Genomic DNA, 21,244 nt, shown 5'->3' with positions numbered 1-21,244 from the left:
ACATGCGAGTCTTGTCTATTGGGTAAAATGACCAAATCTCCATTTAGTGGACATGGAGAGAGGGCTGCAGATTTGCTAGGATTGGTACACACAGATGTATGTGGACCAATGTCTATGCAAGCCATGGGTGGATTTTCGTACTTCATTACTTTCATAGATGATAGATCTAGATTCGGATATGTGTATTTGATGAAACACAAGTTTGAAGCCTTTGAAAAGTTCAAAGAATATAAACATGAAGTGGAGAAACAAACTAAACACAGTATTATAACTCTTTGATCAGATCGAGGTGATGAATACTTTAATGGAGAGTTTCTATCTCAAAGAAAATGGTATAGTCTCCCAGTGGACTCTTCCATATACTCCACAGTTAAATAAGGTATCTGAAAGGAGAAATCGAACTTTGTTAGACATGATTCGGTCCATGATGAGCTATGCGAATCTTCCAGTATTCCTATGGGGTTATGCATTGGAAACCTCAGCATATTTACTGAATAAGGTGCCTTCCAAATCTGTTCCTCAAACACCATATGAGATATAGAAAGAAAGGAAACCGAGTCTTAAACACGTTAAGATTTGGGGATGTCCAGCTTATGTCAAGAAAGTTGACCCAGATAAGCTGGAATCTCGATCCGTAAAATGTAATTTTGTGGGATATCCTAAAGAGACTTTGGGGTATTACTTTTACACCAATCATCGGGTGTTTGTCTCCAGACATGCTATCTTCTTGGAAAAGGAGTTTATCCTTGAAGGAAACAGTGGGAGAAAAATTGAACTTGATGAAGTTCAAAAAACACAAACTACTACGGATCAAGTGGAAACACCTGTTCAGACTGAACAACCTTCTGTGGAACAGCCCATTCGTAGGACAGGGAGAGTGTCTCGCCAACCTGAGAGTTATTATGGCCTTGTCATTGAGAATGACAATGAGTTATCAATCATTGATGATGACAACCCTGTGACCTATAATGAGGCTATGAGTAGTGTTGACTCAGAGAAATGGCATAGTGCCATGAAATCCAAAATGGAATCTATGTATACCAACCAAGTATGGACTCTGATTGAGGCATCTGAAGGTGTTAAGCCTATTGGGTGTAAGTGGGTATACAAAATAAAGATTGGAGCAGATGGTCAGGTGGAGACCTATAAGGCCAGGCTCGTGGAAAAAGGATTCAAACAAAGGCAAGGGATTGACTTTGATGAAACTTTTTCTCCTGTAGCCCTGTTAAAATCAATTCGGATTGCTGCTTACTACGACCATGAGATCTGGCAAATGGACGTGAAAACGGCCTTCCTCAATGGGGAACTTGAGGAGGAAGTATATATGACACAACCAGAGGGTTTTCTTTCCAAGGGAAATGAACACCTAGTGTGTAAGCTGCTGCGAACCATATATGGTTTAAGGCAAGCTTCTCGTAGATGGAACATCCGTTTTGATGAGACAATCAAAGAGTTTGGTTTTATCAAAAACATAGATGAACCATGTGTCTACAAGAAGGTTAGTGGGAGCGCGGTAACATTTCTTGTATTGTATGTGGATGATATACTTCTTCTAGGAAATGATATACCGATGCTACAATCAGTCAAAGTATGGCTATCAAAGAACTTCACTATGAAGGACTTGGGAGAAGCATCCTACATTCTCGGTATGAAGATCTATAGAGATAGATCTAGAAGAATGATAGGTCTTACCCAGGGTACATACATCCAGAAAGTTCTTAAAAGGTTTAGCATGGAAAACTCCAAAAGAGGTCTCATACCGATAAGCCATGGAGTGTCCCTTTCCGGAAAAAATGTCTCCTAAGACACTTGAGGAAAGAGAGCGTATGAGTAAGATTCCTTATGCTTCAACAATAGGATCTATCATGTACGCGATGTTGTGTACAAGGCCTGATGTTGCTTATTCAATTAGTGTGATGAGCAGATATCAGTCCAATCCAGGTGAAGACTACTGGAAAGCAGTGAAAAACATCCTTAAGTACTTGCGAAGGACTCAGGACATTTTTATTGTTTTTGGTGGTGAATCTGAGTTGAAAATAGAGGGTTATACTAACTCTAGTTTTCAATCAGAAAGTGATAGCAAATCCATGTCAGGGTACGTGTTTACTCTGAATGGTGGTGCAATTCAGATTGTTGAAAGAGGAGATGTCAACGTCGAGAGAGTTGACACACATAACAACGTAGCAGACCCACTCACAAAGCCACTTTCTCAGAGTCACTTTGATCGTCATAAAGACAAGATGGGTATTAGATACCAGAGTGATTGGCTTTAGTACAAGTGGGAGATTGAAAGAGATATGTCCTAAGTCCAATCATGTATGAGGATTTAGGAATAACTTTTATGTAATCTGTTTTGATTTCATTGATATTAATAAAAGGCTTGTTTTGTTTTTATTGCGGGCTCTATCTATTTAAATGTTTAAATAAGATATACCACAGTTTAGAGTAAAGCTTTTTATGGATTGTAATGAGATCATAATAATGAGACCTAAAAGATGATAACTCTAAATTTAAATAGTTCCTGGTCGTAGGATTACTAACTGGTAATTAATAATCCGCAAAGATCGGTACATACTATGCTTGCTTCATTATGAAGGATGTCTGTTCTCATAGACATTTGTGTGGTGACACTATAGCTAGTATGTAGGTGCTTATTATAGAATAAGTTCACTGAACATGACTCACACTATAACACCCTTCAAATCCGGGGTATAGATTTGGGGCATTATTAACAACAACTACAAACTAAACCTGCACAAGCGGAATATAAATATAATAATTACCCCCGAACTACTACTACTCAGAATCTTGTAAGGGTTGAGTTGAAAATAAGAACCACATACTACACTTTATTACAAACCCAAATAAAATAATCTGTCTTAAGAACTCTCTTTATTACAAAACTTTATTCTATCTACATTCTCACCACACAAATTTTATTCAAACTACATAAAACTTTTATTCAACCCAACATTACTACTTATCCTGCTACACCTGATCTGGTAATTCAAAGCTCTCTTCGGGAATAGGAAGGAACACTCTTGGTATAAGAGGGTCCCGCTGCTTGACTCGCTTCTTGACTACGCGGGTCCTGATGGGTTTCATTCTCTACCTTAACTGTAAAACAATAGGAATAACAATGAAAAGGGATGAGCCAAAATTGCTCAACAAGCCTGCAATAATATATATAGTATAAAGAGAGAGAAATAAGTGAACCAATAAGCTGCTGGTTTGAACAACCATCTGAATCTGTATAGGATAATAATTTGCCAACACTGGCGAGTGCCAAATGAACAAGACTGAAAACAAGAACCAATATATGCACTATAACCCGCTGATCAGTCAGGATACAGTGCGGATCTATACCCAACTGCATAGACCCAATCAACATAAAGAGTACTCAGGCAACTATGGCCTATTAAATAATGGTCTGGGTAAAACCCAGCCCGTATAGTAACCATCCGGTCCAAGGTATAGCATCCGGAAAAATATTGGAATGCTTTTGATATATCCCAACACCAGGATATACCAGAGTATATGTAACAAGGGTAAAAGTATTGGAATATAAATAGAGGATTCAATAAATTGGGAGAAATCAAGAATCAAAATGAAATAGAAACAAGCATTAATAATTGGGTAACAGTGTATATGAACAATAATTATCAAAGGTAACTGATATGAGAAAAGAATTATAATTCACTATTCTGAATTTAGAATAGGGGAAAAACTTGCCTTGCACGTACTTAACCTGGTTCAACTCACCGCCTTCTGTCCCTAGCTTGCTCTGCCTTGCTAACACTGAACCAATCATAGAAAGATAGTCATTTAGATAACTTACTATATACGTGTATCTCGAATTGATACCACGTAACCTTATCAGTCTACCCATGCATTTCTATCTGACTCGCATATATACATATATAATTATATAACACGTAAGGTTCACATAATCACGTAAAGCACATAGCACATAAAGCACATAATTAATTTTTTTAGACTTATAATTATTTTTAGAATCGATTCTAGACTCATATTTATAATAATTAACCCTATCTGATTTTATTACAATTTTTCGGGATTTATTTGACTCGATTCCACCCCTAATAGGGCCTATGAACAATTAATTATCACAAAACCACTCTCTTCCGGAAAAAATTATAACTTACAACTATTTTTATTGGATTTGTTTCATTTTTCTGAGTCTAGGGGTCTTCGTTTCGCTCAAATCGGACTAAAGGTTTAATTATTATGAATTAAACAAGATTTAATTAATTAATAATTAATTATAAATAATTAATTATAATTAAATAATCCTTAATTACATTTTTAAATAATTAATTAATAATTATTGTATTTTAGAATAATTAATCCCTAATTATTAGGATTAATTATTATTTATTACAATTATTCGCAAATTAATAACACTTACTCGATCAGATCGATTATTTATAAATAATCAATCGATACAATTAACTGATACACTATTTATCAAATAACTACTAATTACTCGAATTATAATCTACTCAACGATTAACTACTCGTATAAATACGAGCTACTCGCAATCCTCACATAATTATCGAAACATTACATTATTATTATTGTAACTTATACGATTCGTTAATTAATTATCGATATTTAATTATACGATACAAATAATTATTACGACATTCTTCGAATAACTATCGCTCGAATAATAATTCTAATTATCGAATCACTACTCGTATGAATACGAGTTACTCATAATATTAACTAATTATCGGATTATTAATCGTATTATTTAATTATTTTTAATCCTTATTTATTAATTAATTACCTAATTATTTATTAATTAGATAACTAATAAATAATTGGATAAAGAATTAAATAATTAATTACATAATTAAATTCGAATTTATAATTTAATAAAATAAATTAGAAATTAAAATACTATTTTTCAGAATTTAAAACTAATTTTTAATTAATTATTAGAATTATTAAAACTAATTTCTGATTTTTAGAAAATAGAATAAATATATAAAAAAAACTAGAAACATAACATCAGGATTCAGGGTCAGGGTTTTTGGATCAAACCCGGGTCGAAACCGGGTTGCAAACCGGGTCGAACCTGGGTTGCGAAGAACAGCAAGAACACGTGCCCAGAAACCGGCACGGCGGGGAAAATCCGGCGAACGGAAAATCGGCCCAAAACGACTGGTTCGATCTCGTTATTCATTGCTTTTGGTTCCTCAGCAACACATACGACATCCCCTTCTGTTCCCAGGCCTCCCTTCGTCCTCCTTCCTCGTCGAACACCACCGGAGACGAAGAACAACGGCGGCGTCGCCGCTTTTCCGACGAACACGAAACAGAAGCCAAAAACTACGAAACCGGTGCCGTTCGATGGGAAAATCGACGATCTATACGTTCGTAATCATCAAAACATCAAACAACAACTGAAACTTCAAACCCGAATTCGCAATTAAAACCCGAAAATACAAATCAAAAATCAACTCAATAATCAGCGAAAATAAGTACATGAACAGAAACTATAGATCATAAGCTTCAAAACGAATACTCACATGTTCGATTTGGATGCCGAAATCACGATGAAAATTAGCTTTGATTCTCCTGCCCTGTTCTTCACTCAAACCCTAATCCCTTTTCTTTTTATTTTTTTCTGATTTTTAATAGTAATTAACTGAATAATTAATTATAAATCTGGTATTTATATTTATGAAAATAATACCCCTAAATAAAATGAAGGGGCTAATTACACTCCTAATAAAAATATTTGGCCCCAATTTTTATAATTTTTGGTTATTAATAATGCATTTTTAAATATCCAATAAATACAAAATTAATGCTCAAAATTCCCAAAAATTGTGAATATTACAAAAATGCAAAGAAAAATGATGTATGATAATTTCATGATCATATAAAAATAAAAATGTAATTTTTGTGGGGTTTTTAGTACCCGAAGGGGTCCGGAAATGTCGTTTTTCACGAAAAAGGTAAATTTGTAAAACGTCCAGGGGTTCAGAATAGCGATATGGTATAGAGCATTTTTGACAAGATAGGGCCAATGATTTTGTTTGAAATACGAGCTTTTAAAACATGGTTTTGAGCTGTACGGGTTTTGATATAAAATATATAACCTACGATAGAACACTCAATAAATATCCAAAACACGTTTGGATCAAAACAGACAACACGTAACACATAGCAGTTAGGGTTTAATGACTCAACACATTTAAACACATAATAATACACATAATTTATCTTTATTATGATATAATACAAGCGTAATTTCTCGGTCGTTACATTCTCCCCCCTTATAAGGATTCTGTCCTCAGAATCATACTATGCAAACAACTGAGGATACTTTTCTAACATTTCACTCTCGAGCTCCCAGGTTGATTCTTCAACCACTGGGTTTCTCCACAAAACTCTCACTAGTGACACAGACTTATTTCTTAATACCCTCTCTTGCGAAAAATTCCTTTAACATCCTGGAGTGCTTCACACTTGAGGAGCAGCTGCTAAGGATCTCCGTTCATCGTTCTTGGATCGCTATTAAAGACATCCATCTTTCCATTAACGTAAAGCTTCTTAATGTAAACACACTGAACTACGAATTAAATATTATTTTTTCGCATGGATCCTGCGGAGGGTTTCATTTTTTTTAAGATTAAATTTACGTTTTCGCTGCGTTTATGTGCTAAAACCCCTTCATTACCCTCATGAGGAGTGTGCTCAACAGCAGTCTTCCTTGGTTCCACTTCAGCTTCTTTCTGCACTTCTTCTTCAGCTACAGCTTCTTCATCCGAAACTTGAGAGTGTTCGGGATTCGCAACCTTCCCAGACCTTAATATAATTGCCTTTACCTGCTCCTTAGCTTCCCTCTTTCCTGGAACTTCAGTGTCACTAGGGAGTGTACCAGGTTGACGATTTAGCAAGGAATTGGCAATTTGCCCAATTTGATTTTCCAAGGTCTTGATAGAAACCGCTTGGCTCTAGCACATGAGCCTCAACTCCTCCAATTCAGATTTTTCATTAGACTGTTGCAGCGGGAGTTGTTGCCTTGGTGCATATTGTGGTTGCTGAAAACCAGGGGGTTGTACTGCTTTGCTGGATACTGCTGATAAGGCTGCTGAATCACATTCTGAGTGTTGCTCCAGCTAAATTTAGGATGATTGTGGTTGTTAGGATGATAGGTGGCGGGCACAGGCTACTGCGACCTCTGAAAGTTGCTCACGAACTGAGCTGATTCACTAGAAATAGCACACTGCTCCGTCTCATGGGCACCAGCACAAAGCTCACAGACACTAGTGATCTGATTAACTCCATAATTAGCCAAAGAATCCACCTTCATCGTCAAAGCCTTAAGCCGGGCAGCTATAGCAGTAGCTGTATATAACTCCTGGATTCCTGCTACCTTGCCCTGAGATAGTCCCTGAGTAGGATTTTGGTATTCATTAGCAGCCATTAGTTCAATCAATTCATAAACTTCATCATAGCTTTTAGCCTGCAAGGCTCCTCCTGATGCTGCATCAAGCATGGGTCTAAAAGTAGCACCCAATCCATTATAGAAGCTATTAATGATCATCCAGTCAGGCATCCCATGGTGAGAACACTTTCTAAGAATTTCTTTATAATGATCCCAAGCCTCACATAAAGATTCTCCAGATTGCTGAGCAAATTGAGTAAGTGCATTTCTGATTGCAGCAGTCTTCGCCATAGGGAAGAATTTAGTTAAGAACTTTTGAGCAAGATCCTCCCATTTGGTGATAGACCCTGGTGGTAGAGAATGTAACCAGCACTTCGCTTTATCCCACAGAGAGAATGGGAAAAGCATCAACTTAATAGCATCTTGAGAAACTCCATTGAACTTGAAAGTGTCACAGATCTCGATGAAATCTCTGATGTGCATGTTGGGATCTCTGTCGGAGAACCCCCAAACTAAATTGAGTTATGTATCATCTGAATCGTGCTTGACTTGATCTCAAAGGTATTAGCCGAGATGGCTGGTCGAACAATGTTAGACTGAATATCATTATCTTCAATTGAGAGTAATCCATCAAAGCCTTCAGATTCACTTCTGGTTCTCCCATTGTAATAAGTTCTTCTTCTTCCTTCTCAACTAAGATCTCTTCTTCGACTTTCTCCTCTACTACAACTTCTTCCTCAGCTTGATCCAGTGTTCTCTTATGAGACCGATAATGCGTATGCATACACGCTCGCTACAGTTCAAGGAAATAAGTAAGTATGTCCGAATCACTGAACTTTAACGACCAATGATGAAAAACACATAAACTAAAAATTAACACGGAAGTCCCCGACAGCGGCGACAAAAACTTGTTAGGGATAGAACACGCGCTAATATTAACGCAAGTATACGTGATCGCAAGTAATATATAATTAATTCTAGTTCATTCCCACAAGGACTGGTTTAGGTTAATTTCAATTAATGTATTTATGCAACAATGGTATGGTTATTATCCAATGCTAAGACGAATAACAAATTGAGGTTGTTTATAACTAAGATTAACTAAGAGATTATACTAAAGAACATTGACTAAGAGAGTAAAGAGAGTTGAATACTGTAATATCCGGGATATATCGTGTAATTTTTTTTGCTATTAAATAATTATTATGTGTGTTCAGTATCTATTCTGTGAATTAACTGTTAAGTGTTATTTGTATTTGAATATTCAAAAATAGTATTAATTGAGTATTTCAATTTTTATATGTCCAAAATAAAATATAGATAATTGTCATATCTTCCTAATTATTATTATGTTGATTTATGAATTTATATGAATCATATGAAATTTATAAAATCATTTTCCGAGTATTTAAATTCTATTTTATAAAAGCGGGAACCAACCGACGTCAACCGTTGTTACGTTATTGGAACCCGAAACTCTTCCAAGAACTCCTTCCTAACCTAATTGTAATATTCCGAGCATTTTCCATGTTTCGACTTTTTCGATCCGGCGTACGGTTTGTCCTGCGCGGGTCCCGGCGCAACATTTTCGATACAATATTCGTTTCGGTAAATCAATAAAACCCGTATTTTCGATAAACGGGAGCTTTTTATTAAACTATCACAATTATCACTTCGTAATACGTGTAACCAGGCGCTGAGACCAAGATCGCAGTACAAATTGTACTGATTTGGATAATTATCCCGAAAACCGATACCGTTTGGATCAGTTTTTACAAATAAACGTATCGTTTATATCCGGAATGATCCAATGGGATACTAATTTCCCGTAAATATAAATAGCCTTTTACCGTATTTTATTTCGTATCAAAATCATTTGCAGACAGATAATTATATAATTTTACAGAGAAAAATCATATATTCATAAACCTTTCTGAGAATCAAACCACAAATTCAAGGTGTTAGTGAAATCCGTTTGGAAAGTTGGAGTAACCAATTTGAAGGTCTCAAGGAGTACTATCAGATTCCAGGACCTGTTTTACTGCAGAATCAAAGGTTGATTTTATATAAATTTAATTATTTTCGAATTATTTTTATGAAAAATATGAATTTTTGTTCGGATGATTGTTTGTATGATTTGATGATTGCATGTGGTAGAGCTTGTTTTCCTGATGATTTTGATATATTATACGTCTAATGTGGAGTTCAATAACATGCTCAAAAGTAGGTTTAATTTTCGAATTTCAAAATTAGGGTTTATAGCCCGTATGAATGTTTTCAATTGAAATTTTGGGGTTTTTGATCCAGGGGTTATTAGCTGTTGATTTATAGTGGGTTGTGTTCCTTATGAAATTTGCAATCGATTGGTATATAGCTAGTTAACAGAGGATTAATGGATCGAAGGGAGTTGTGTTTTGAAAGTTTTCGATGTTCGCCGGTGTTATGGATAAAAAACTAAGGTTATTATTTGCTGTATTTATTACTAAGATTCGGGAGCTCAAGGCCTTTAATGGCTGCTCTCGTGTTTCGTAGCTTAATTCTGCCTTTACGAGATGCCTACGTATCTCTGTGAATTAGAGAATCAAGCCAAAAAACGTAGTTCTGATTTGTGGGGCGAGACCCCTTATATAGATGTTGAGAGTCCTTGAATCGGACTTAGTATAGGAGACTTGGTGGGCAAGTCTCATAATTAGAATGGACTTTGGAGTCCTAGATAGTAGGAAACTGATTCCTTATCCTTTTAGGTCCGCTTGAGGCCAATCTACAAGGATTTATATCCCCACTAGGACTTATCTTAATAGTTGTTTTCCTCCTTTATTTATTAATTACGAAATTAATAAATAACCAGGGCTTTTGGGCCTTTTTTGTTCCATCAGGCCTGATCTGGTCCATCATGCCTGATCAATGTGTTGACCTTCTTGGTCTGAATGTCATACATCTTCTTATTGGGCCTAGCAGCCCTACACCTTGCAATATTTAATTATACAATCAGGATTTATTCATCCCTATCAGCCGGAAACCGGCGATGTTCTTGGCCAATTTCCGGCCAGAACAGAGATGATTATTGAGTTTTGATTGCACGAATAAGTTGCTGGTAACCTGTAGATTTAATCTGGACAGTTTGGTGGCCTGAGGTGGCCGGAATCCTGTTCTCCGGCCACACTCCGGCGAGTCGACGGCTGGGCTGGCAAAATTGCAAACAGGCCCTTGTAGTTTTGTAGATGATGAAGTTTAGTCCCTGTAGTTTGCAAAGTTTTCAAAAATAGGATTCCTGTTTATAAAATGTTTAAAAATCATTTTTCCTATTTATTTTTATTATAAAAATTCATTTTTAATTTCTGAAAATTCTAAAAATTAGTATTTTAATTCCGAAAATTATTTTTAATTTAAAAATAAATCTGAATTAATTAGTTAATTAATTTCAGTTGATTTTTAATTGATTAATTGGTCAATTAATTCAAAAATTAATTGATTAATTGATTTAATTAATTATTAATTGATTTAATTAATTAATTAATTAGATTTAATTATTTAAAAATGATTTAAAAATTCCGAAAAATAGTTTCGAGCTTTAAAATATTATTCTAAATTATTTCCAAGGCTCGATAATTATTACAAAATTGTTTCGGAGCCAGAATTGGCCAACCGAACCCTGTTTATTAACCCGAAATTGATCCAACGACCCGTATTAATTCTGAAAAATACTTTAAAAATTATTTTAAATACCCGAAAGCATATTTATGACCCGGGACTTCTTTATAAATGATATGTCATTGATTACGTGATGTATTATGTGTTATACGTGACTTGTTGATTGACTATCGGTCTATATATTCGGTGTTTACTTGGTTATTGCATAACTTTCAATCCGTTAATCGGATTTGGGTGAAATGAAGGGTAGATAGAAGTACGTATTGAATAGAATCCTGTGAGTTGATGATTGATAGATGCTTATCATATGTGAGCAGAAGAGGCAAGACGTAGGAAAGGGAAACAGGTAGTTGAGGAGTAAGACGATTGTGATTGGAAGCGAGTGCAGGATAGTAAGCTAATACCAGGCAAGTGTTCTGAACTTTCTCGAGATATTGTAGTACTTGATAGTCTTGTTGACATTGCAAGTGCTTTGAAGCACGGAAACCTAAACCCTGATTTCAGTTATTTTTCTTGAGCCATGAACCATATTCTTTCTAAGCCATTGATTATTGTATACTCAAACACGAACCACAAATCTACGATACTACTCCACAAATATATACAAACTAAATATCAGACACTGAACTGAGTTATTATATACTCAACCCATGGTATCTTATGCTTTGAAAGACCAAATTCTTAAAACCCTGAAACATTGATTCCTTTGTTATCCAATTCTTTCATTACCCAACATCCAACCTTGAAAGTACCTTGTTGATCCACACAAGGGTTGAAACTCTTTTATTGTTAAACACTCACTGTTGTTAATGATTCTTATTATTGTTTATTATTGTTTAATTTTGTTATTATGTTAGAATTGGATTGTTTTTATAAAAGTGTGGACCAGATTCGTGGTCAGACCATATAATGGTCAAGTTAGGCCAATGTGTGCCTTGGATCCAGTAGTTAGAGCAATGCTGTGTGCTTTGCTCGGGGTTAGTGCGTGACTGATCAGCAGCCTAACCTTGGTTTTAAAATAAAAATATAGTATCCAATTCTAAATCATAATCCATTGTTCACTTGATATCATAACCATATTCACTTGATGATCATTATTCTCAGTTTTGTCATTGTGACTTGCTGAGCTAGTTAGCTCATTTGTGCGATGTTGTTTATACTCTTTCCAATTAAAAAGGAACCAGTTGGTAGCAAGGATCCCCAGTCCAGTGCGAGAGCTAGGGATTAAGGCTGTTGAAGCTGAGCTAGTAGGCTTCTTTTGGAATAATGTAAATTGTAAAAGTTTGTAATATGTTTAATACTCAGTTTGAGTTTGAATGGTTGGGATTTAATCGGTATGTAATATATTAGTGTGTTTGGCTTGTGTGCATACTTTAACCTGTTGCGATCCGTGGTAGTTGGTAAGTAGGGTCATTGCATATTATTATTATCTTTAGTATTGTTATAAGCAGGTTATAAATAAGGTGTGTGTGTGGACCCCAAACTTCTGACCCGGGTTTGGAGGGCGCCACAAATACTATATGAGAAAAACATGGGATTCTAACTTCATTAAATACCTCATTCAATAGCCTTTTCATTCTTAACCTTAGCATGCAATGGTGATGACACTAATTAGATAACACGAAACTAATAAACGCCAACTTTCGTTGTACGAATACCATACTACCAGACATCCACAAATGAGATATAAGCTGAATAGACACCACTTATATTGAGATCCTATATGTCTATAGAATTTGACAACATAACGATTTAACGAACAAGTTATCTATCATGATTATATTGGACAAGTAAATGGTTAAAATTACCTATGAATCATGCATATCAAATACATGAACCTATGCTAGCATGGCAAGTTTTAAACCCTTAAATTCAATTTCGCTTTATTAAAGATTAACACGCTATCTTATAAGTTCGTGACGCTCATAAGACGAATAAGCACAACCAATACTAGATTATCATACAATCACCACACACTAAGGCATCGAAACGAATTAACTAAAGAAATCCATAAATAAATCCGTTAGAACCCCATGATAACGATTAGCCCATAATCAGACTCATCATCAACGTGGGTTCTGATGAAAGCATGGCATAATAAACGTAGTCTTTATACTGAATAAATAATAAACCAAGTATGAAACAAGAGTATAGTTTCACAAGAAAGAAAACTAGCATCCAAAGTTACAACTTAAAACAAAGAATCACAAGAATAAACTAGATCCTCTTCACCTTGGTTGAATTATGATCTACGGTCTTCTTACGCCTTCTCCTTAAGCTCTGGTATGTCTTGTTATGAAAAACAACCTTAAGTGATGTTTATATAGCAGCCCATATAGAGTAGTAGTCTTCTGGATCAAAATCAGAGGAGAATCAGGATTCTAAAATCCTGACCCGGCGCGGCCGCGTGCTTGACCAACGCGGGCGCGCTGTACTTCTGCCATGCTGGCGCGGGCGCGCTTCTACAACGCGGGCGCGCTTACTCTCTGGAAAAATCTGGCTTCTTCTTTTCTTGTCGATTTGAGCTTGCTTTTTCATGAGCTTTTATTCTAGACATCATCCTAACACTATTTTAGCATCAAAATAATGCAAATTCACCTGTACTCCTGTTAAATGCGTGAAATGCAAAAACACTACAAAATACGTTAAAAACACCAACAACTCGAGTACAAAAGACCAATTCAAAGCTTTACGGAGCATTATAAAGTGATATAAATTCCACTCAACATCTATGTAACTCCTCAACCTGATAAAAAGAAGCCGCTTGGTCACTCCATTGCCAATCAATAAGATCTAAGAGACTCAGTCTTGAAGAAAAGAATAGCTAAAATCTACAGGCATGGAAAACTAATTTGTATAATGGCTGGACATCCTCAATTTGGAGAAGCCAAGAAAGAAGAAAAACCGAGGATCAAGTATCTAGAAAGGCTGGCTGCCTTAGAAGCTAAGAAACAAGCTGAAAAGCTTGCAACCAAATCAGATACTGAAAAGCCTGCAACCTTATCGGAAACTAAGAAGCTGGAGGAACCAAAGCAGAAATCTGTAAAAAGAGTAAGAAAGAAAAGAGCCAAAAGGAAGTTGGTTTTTGAAGAAGAAGAGATAGAACCAAAGCCAACTCAGTCTACTACTACAAATCAACCAATTATGCCCATATTGGAGCAAGTTGAAATCAAGGTCCATCCTGGTGTGAATTTTCATGGTGAGCCAATCATTTCCAAGGATGAACCAATAGACTAGGAAAGCCTACCTATTCCTGAGCTGAACATCCCAATACCAATCACCTCTAAAAGGAGAAAGAACATACCAAGCACGCCAGTCAAGTCTTTCCCATTTAAATCCAAAACCTTATCTAAACCCAAGCCAACAGTCAACAAAGGAGATTAGCTCTTTATTTGTGGCATAAAGAAGTTTTCAGACATTAATCTTTATCTGGATGAGCTAGATGAAGTGAGAGCTATTGATGCCCACAAAAGTCTCCCGGAAAGACTAGTGTTCAAGTCCAAGGGTGGAAAAGAATTTACTTGGCCTCTTCATAGGATTCTCAATGAAGGCTAATCTATCTTAGTAAAAGTATTCTCTGCAATCAAGAAAGATTATAGATTCACCAAGGTGGCCAAAATAGAGATACTTAACAAAATTCAACAAATTCAAAGAAGGTGGAGAGAACCAGGTGCACTACCAAGAATCTTAACTATTCCTTACACTGGAAGTAGAGTGCACTTGAAACCTTACGGTTTGATGGAGTTCAAGGATGAGAGGAACACCAGAAGATTTTTCAGACTAGAAGATCAGTTAAAACTATCAAGTAATGAAACTTTAAATGAAATGCAAGAGATTCCGGATCTATCCAATAAAGATAAAGATGAGTTCTACAGACAACTCCAACTCTAGATAGAAGAGAACAATATGAAGCTTGGAAAGAAGACTAGACATTCAAGGAAAAAGGATTAATCTGCTTAGACTAGAGGAGCACCTTGAACAAGACTTGTGAGACTTTTTGAACTTTCTTTTATCACTTTCAATAAAACTGTAACACTTATCATTTTAATCTGCAATTGAATGATCTTTTTGTAAAAGGTGTTTTGTTATCATCAAGTCCTCCTAAATTTATGCCTACAATTCTAATAGACATAAATTGGGGGAGATTGTTAGGAATATATTGTAGGCTTGATGATATTTTACCAAAACACCTTAGTATATTTAATTAAGTGTGTATGTAGCTTTCAACGGATAATCTTACTTGTCATCCGTTGAAAGAGTAGATAATGATTAAATAAGTTTTTGTAGCACATTCCTGTATACTGTAATGTCTTGAATGATTAGAAGTTGTGGGATATTCTAAGTCATGTTGGCTTCCAGTATGATATGCAAAATCGGTTGGCTAATTGTAAATATTAGATGCCTTATAATTTTGTATAACTGGAATTGAGTCAACTGCTATGATAATACTTTCAACGGATGTTTCTACAAGGTTTCGACGGATGACCCAAGTCTCATTCAATGGATGATCCAATAGAGTCTCGACGGATGATCCAACCGAGTCTCGACGGATAACAAATTCAAATAGGAGTTGATAGTGACTTGACAGTCACGTAGGTTGATTGTATACAAAAGGAATGTGGCATCCTATTAGCAGGATTTTGAGAACAAAGAAGCATTTTCATTTCCGTGCTAACTTGAAGAAATATAAAGATGCTGGATGGAGAAATGAAAAAAACATGTGATTAGACTTAGACAATTTTGTTTTATTAGTTTATCTTTTTCACATGTAACTTGGTGATATATAAACCAAGAGTAGCAAGTAGAAAAATATCGATCGAAAGAACTGAGAAATAGATAAGGCATAATCTGTTAAGAATTTCTTAGTTCTCTCTTTATAAATTCACTTGTAAACAGCTTTGTGCATTCTTGCATCACAGAGTTCTCAATCAATATATATCTATGGTGGAAAGTTCAATCAACCAGAAAGTTTTAAATCTTTGTGTTAAGTAACTTTGTGTTTTGAATACATTCATATTTCATTCCGCACACTTGCATATTCAAATATCAATATATTTTGATAAAGTAGTTTCTTAAATTTTGAAAAGAAACCTAGAATTACATTCAACCCCCCTTCTGTAATTTTATTGTTAGATTGTTTTGGAATAACAACAAATTTGCTGACTAAATGGCAAGGTTTGATGTGAGCAGCATGTAGAAGAGCATCAAGAACTTAAAGAAACCATTTCCGGCCTTGCATGAAGTTGTCCAAAATCAAATTACAAATAATAATGACACAAGGATCAAATTGGATCAAGTCCACCAAGCCAGATATGAACCCTCAGCTCTTTTGACCAGAAGGAATCAAGGAATCCATTCAGGCTACATTTGGTTCTCCTCTGTCTTCCAGCTCACAACAGCCAATCTCCACATCAACAAACCTCCAAATACAGCCTCTTCAACATCAAGTCTCCAATATGCAAGCCTCCAATGACTCACTCACAGCTCAGGTCACATCTCTCACTAATCTGGAGTAGAGTCAACAAAATGACATCAGGACCCTAGTAGACTCTCACAAACATCTCCAAATGCAGAATTCTATCTCATTGGGAGCTATTATGGGTACTTTAAATGTTCCATTACCTGCTCTACCTGAAACTGTGAGGCCAAAAATTCCAACTCCACTTGCTACCAAGACTAAGGGGGAGATAGAAGCTAGAATTTAACAATCCAAGGAAGCTGGAAAATCTATACAGTAAAAGAAGCTGGAAAATCTACATCTCACTCTGGACAAAGCTCTACACAGGTAAAAAATTCCCAAGATGTTGGAAAGACAGACTTCAGAAAGCTGCAGTAGGACCCTGTCAAGATAAGGAGTTTAATGAGCTACTGGTTGTGCTAATAGTCTCTCTTCACAACAACTACATCACTTACAAAAGAGCCTTGGCCAACAATATCAATATTCTAAGAGTGGTGATTGTAAAGGTTGACAACTTTTTGGATAAAAGGATAGTGGCCCATGTCAATGACTGTGGTTTAGACAGATGTCTACAATTATCTCTCTCAAATCTTCAAACCATGAGAGCATCTGAGCTAGATGTAATAATTGATAGAGTTAATCCAGTAATTCCAGAGAACACCCAATTGCTCAATGAACTCAAGGAAGCTCAGATAACTGCTTTTCTTGAAGCCTATCTACATCCAAGCAAGGGTGTGGCCTACATCTGTCCACAAACCAAACAATGCAAGTACTTCACAGTTCCCAAAAACTATGTAAGGGGAAATACAAGATTGATTATGATATTGGAAACTGACTTAAAGAGGTAGAAGAGCAAAGCAACTGAAGATGAGGAGATGATTAGGATGCTGGGAAGATACCTACAAAATGCTGAGACCATGTTGTCAACTACTCAATTCAACACAAAAGATGACAATAATGATGATGAGCAGAAGAATGATGAACAAAACCTTATGGCTCAAATCCAAGTCAATCTTCTAAAGCAACTGCCAGCAAAGTAGAAGAGAAGAAGAGGGGTGATAGAAAATGGGTAGATGAAAGAAGAAGAAAGAAAAAGGGTGGAGAAGAAGGTGTCAAGAAAAATGTCATACAAATCCAAATCTCACAAACTCAAACCACCAAGCCTAGCCAAACACTATCTTAACTAAACCTACCTCAAAAGCCAAAATACTTGTATAAATAAACTGCAAACACCCTACTCAAGATACCAATTAGATCAAGCCATGTCACATTAAAGAAAATCACAAACCTACCTTTATTCAAGCCTCAAACCATAACTCACTTCAAGTCTGTTGGAAGAAAACCAAAGAAAATGCAAGGTGATATTGGGATCATCTAGAATTGCTTCAATCAAACTGACTTTCTGCCTCTAAATATGTGGATCACAGATAATGACTTTTTTCAACAACAATCTGGAGAATTGTCAAAGTTTGGGTTGTATCACTAGCACAAGTCAGAATCTACTACCAATATGGGACCTTCATTTTGCTTAGCAGGACAGTAATGGAAACATTTTCAACCACAGAATTAAAGAGGGTAATTAGCTTGATGAAGGATAAGGATACAAGTAGAAGAATGTGGAAAGCTATGATGTCTGAGAGGTTAAGGGAAAGGGATGAAAGGCATGCAAGATTGAAGGCTGAAAAGGAGGAAAGGGATAGAAAATATGCTTAGGAGATAGAGATGTTTGAGCAAAGTTCAAATGAGTTCAAGGCAAGAGGGTTGCGTAGAATATCAAAGGATGGACATTTTCTGAACATACAAGTTGGGACATTCTCAAGATTCAGAGTTGGTTACCTCAATGGTGACACGTTAGATGAATGGCTCAAGGTTTTAGAAGCTCTAAGAGGGACTGAAATAATGGAAGAACTCCAGGTGCTAGTAAACCTAAAGGACCTCAATAGAAACAAACCGGGCTATGAGAAATTCACTTGATGGCTGTAACTGTGGAACTTATGTAATCTTCAAATATATAAAAGCTGTATTTGTAAATATGTCAATTTTTATGTAATTATTTTGAACTTAAGGCTAGTCTTGTTATCAGACATGAATTTGTGATAAGCAATCTTCTCACAAATTGGGTCTGTAAAAAGGTTAGAAGATTGGACTAGAGTATTTTTCTATAAACAGTTTCAAGCCTAAGAATAAACTCTGGAAGAAGATCAAGCAAAGATCATTCCTCAGATAAAAGATGTAAAAGCTTGGAGTTGAATAAATCTGTTTTGTGAAAAATGTTCTAAGTCAAGATATCAAAAAGTAACAGATCAGGTTATATAGAGAAGTCATTCAAGAACTCCAGAATGACTTATCGAGAAGTCCAAAATGGCTTATAGAGAAGTCTTAGAGATATCGACAACTCAGATGAAGATGTGAAGATTGGAGATATCGATAAGTAATTTCTGCATGTAGAGAACTCATAGATATCGACAAGTCAAAATGCATATAGAGATCACAGAGATATCGATAAGTCAAAATTTATAGAATAAACTGGAGATCTCGATATGAACCTCAAATACAGTAATACAGACAAGTAAAAGATTCAAGATTATCAATCAACAAACGATCTATTCACTTAGATTGGAAAGTCTACAAAAGCAGTTTGAAGAGTGCAAGATCAAGGACCAAGATTAAATGACAAAGGATGGTCACAGAACTACTAGATTTGTAAAGATTTACTAAGCCAAAAATAGAAAGATTAAGAGATAGCTTAGAAAAAGGTTTAGTACATCTTATTGCATGTTGTGTAAACCTGTGTTTACTAATCTATAAAGTAAACACTGGTCCTTTAATTTAGTTGTAACAAAACAGATCTTAATTTTCTTGTGCTCTCTCAAAAAAGAAGCTGAGTTCTTATATTTTTAAGAACACCGAAATTGTAGAAAGACAAACTTAATTAATACAAATTAAGTGAGTTTTGAAATATTGTGCTTGTGATTTTATTTCTGTTGAACACAATATTTTTACAAATCATAAACTGCTTTGTTCACCATATCCAAATAAGTTTGAAAAAGGTTAAAAATTTAGAAAACACATTTACCCCCTCTGTGTTGTACTCAATATCTAACACTCATCGTTGCTCATTCATCGTCAAAAATGGCCATCCCCTTATGGCCAAAAGCCTTGGGGAGCGCCCTAGGGGTATGGAGACATGTTCTCCTAGGGCTGAGCAAAACCAAACCGAAATCAAAAAATCGAACTGAACCATTGAATTTCGGTTTTGTTCGGTTTGAAATTTTTCAAAAATTGTGGTTATTTCGGTTTTTCGATTTTAACCGAAATAATATTGGTTCGGTTCAGTTTGTCTGAAAATCAATTCGGTTTAACCGAAATAATCGAAGTATGCATATATATATACATATATATTATAATATTATAAATATATGTAAAAGAACACAGACACACAGAGTCGCAGACACAGTTGACTAAATACTAAACCTAAATCTAACAGATTCACATACCACAAACACAATTATTCGACTCGGCTGCTTCACCCATTCCAAAAACAGAAACAGTTTTCTATCTTGAATTTCAGAGTACCTTGAAGATGGAATGTTGATTCCCAAATATACATCGCTTTTAATACGCCGTGTCCCATGGCTGCCTTGCAAGCCTATTGTAACCACTTCTCTTACTGATCAAGACAAGTATTGACTCCAACTTCTTAAAATTTTCTTAAAATTTTCTAAGTATTAATCAGTGTTGTCTTTACAAGTATTTTATTTTGAATTTGTTGTTTGTAACAAGTAGTAGTGATCTTCTGACTGGTGTAAACCTTTTGGTACAAATAGACACACGCATTTGTAATTTTTTTTAAGGTTTTGCTTTATGAAATGCAGATTAGTAGCTGAAATAAGTTGGAGGATGTTAACACACACTCACCATGTTTTATAAAAATTTCAAATATTTCTATTTTTATAAACCGAACCGAATAAGCCGAAATAATTTAGTTCAGTTTTTTGTTCGATTTATGCGTAAGTTCGATTCGGTTAGGAAAAAAACATTACTTGAGTTTTCGGTTAATTTGGTTCGATTTGGTTTCCGACCGAACTGATCGAATGCTCAGCCATATGTTCTCCGAAGCCCGGGCCACCTCTTGTTCTCCGCTGATCGTATCTATTCTCTCCAAATTTTGAAACATCTTCTTCTTTGAAATTCCGCCAATGTTCATATTTTCTCGTAAACGATCGTCGTAGATGACCATCGTAAACGACCGCCCTTCACGACCAATACCGCTTATGGCGCGCCTGAAACTTTTGAAACGTGTTCCGCGGTTCTTGGTCTATTTCTTCCTCGTTAATTGTTTGACCTATTTATTAAAAAAACCCGATAACATGTTCACGTCTTCTTTTGATGTGGACATTGTTGTTCAGAGAAATTCGTAAAAATACGAATTCAGAGGGGTTGCTAATATAATTTATATTCTAGAAAATTCTATTCCTCGATGAGGGGCATATGTACTCTTTCATAGAATTTAAAACTACACATGTTTATGTCTTAATGTTACGAGATGTCATGTGATAATGTTTTCATATGATGTGATACCAACAATATATAAATGATATTGTTCTCCAAGAGGTCCTTTCAAAGGTGATAAATCCCGCAGCAATTCTGAGAAACGACTCCATAAGATCAAGTAGTTATAAATTGTTACAATTATATATTCGTTTTC

General features: G+C 35.5%; 1 non-coding gene across 1 annotated transcript; it reads left to right on the top strand.

Moving 5' to 3' along the window:
- The first annotated feature begins 7,596 nt into the window (after nucleotides 1-7,596).
- On the top strand, nucleotides 7,597-7,703 carry LOC141663470 (small nucleolar RNA R71). Its single transcript, XR_012551539.1, has one exon. It is a non-coding gene; the product is annotated as a small nucleolar RNA R71 (small nucleolar RNA).
- The last annotated feature ends 13,541 nt before the right edge of the window (nucleotides 7,704-21,244 follow it).

This window comes from Apium graveolens, chromosome 5, assembly GCF_009905375.1.
Source record: "Apium graveolens cultivar Ventura chromosome 5, ASM990537v1, whole genome shotgun sequence".
In the NCBI taxonomy this organism is placed as follows: domain Eukaryota; kingdom Viridiplantae; phylum Streptophyta; class Magnoliopsida; order Apiales; family Apiaceae; genus Apium; species Apium graveolens.
This window is presented reverse-complemented; position numbering and strand designations above follow the sequence as displayed.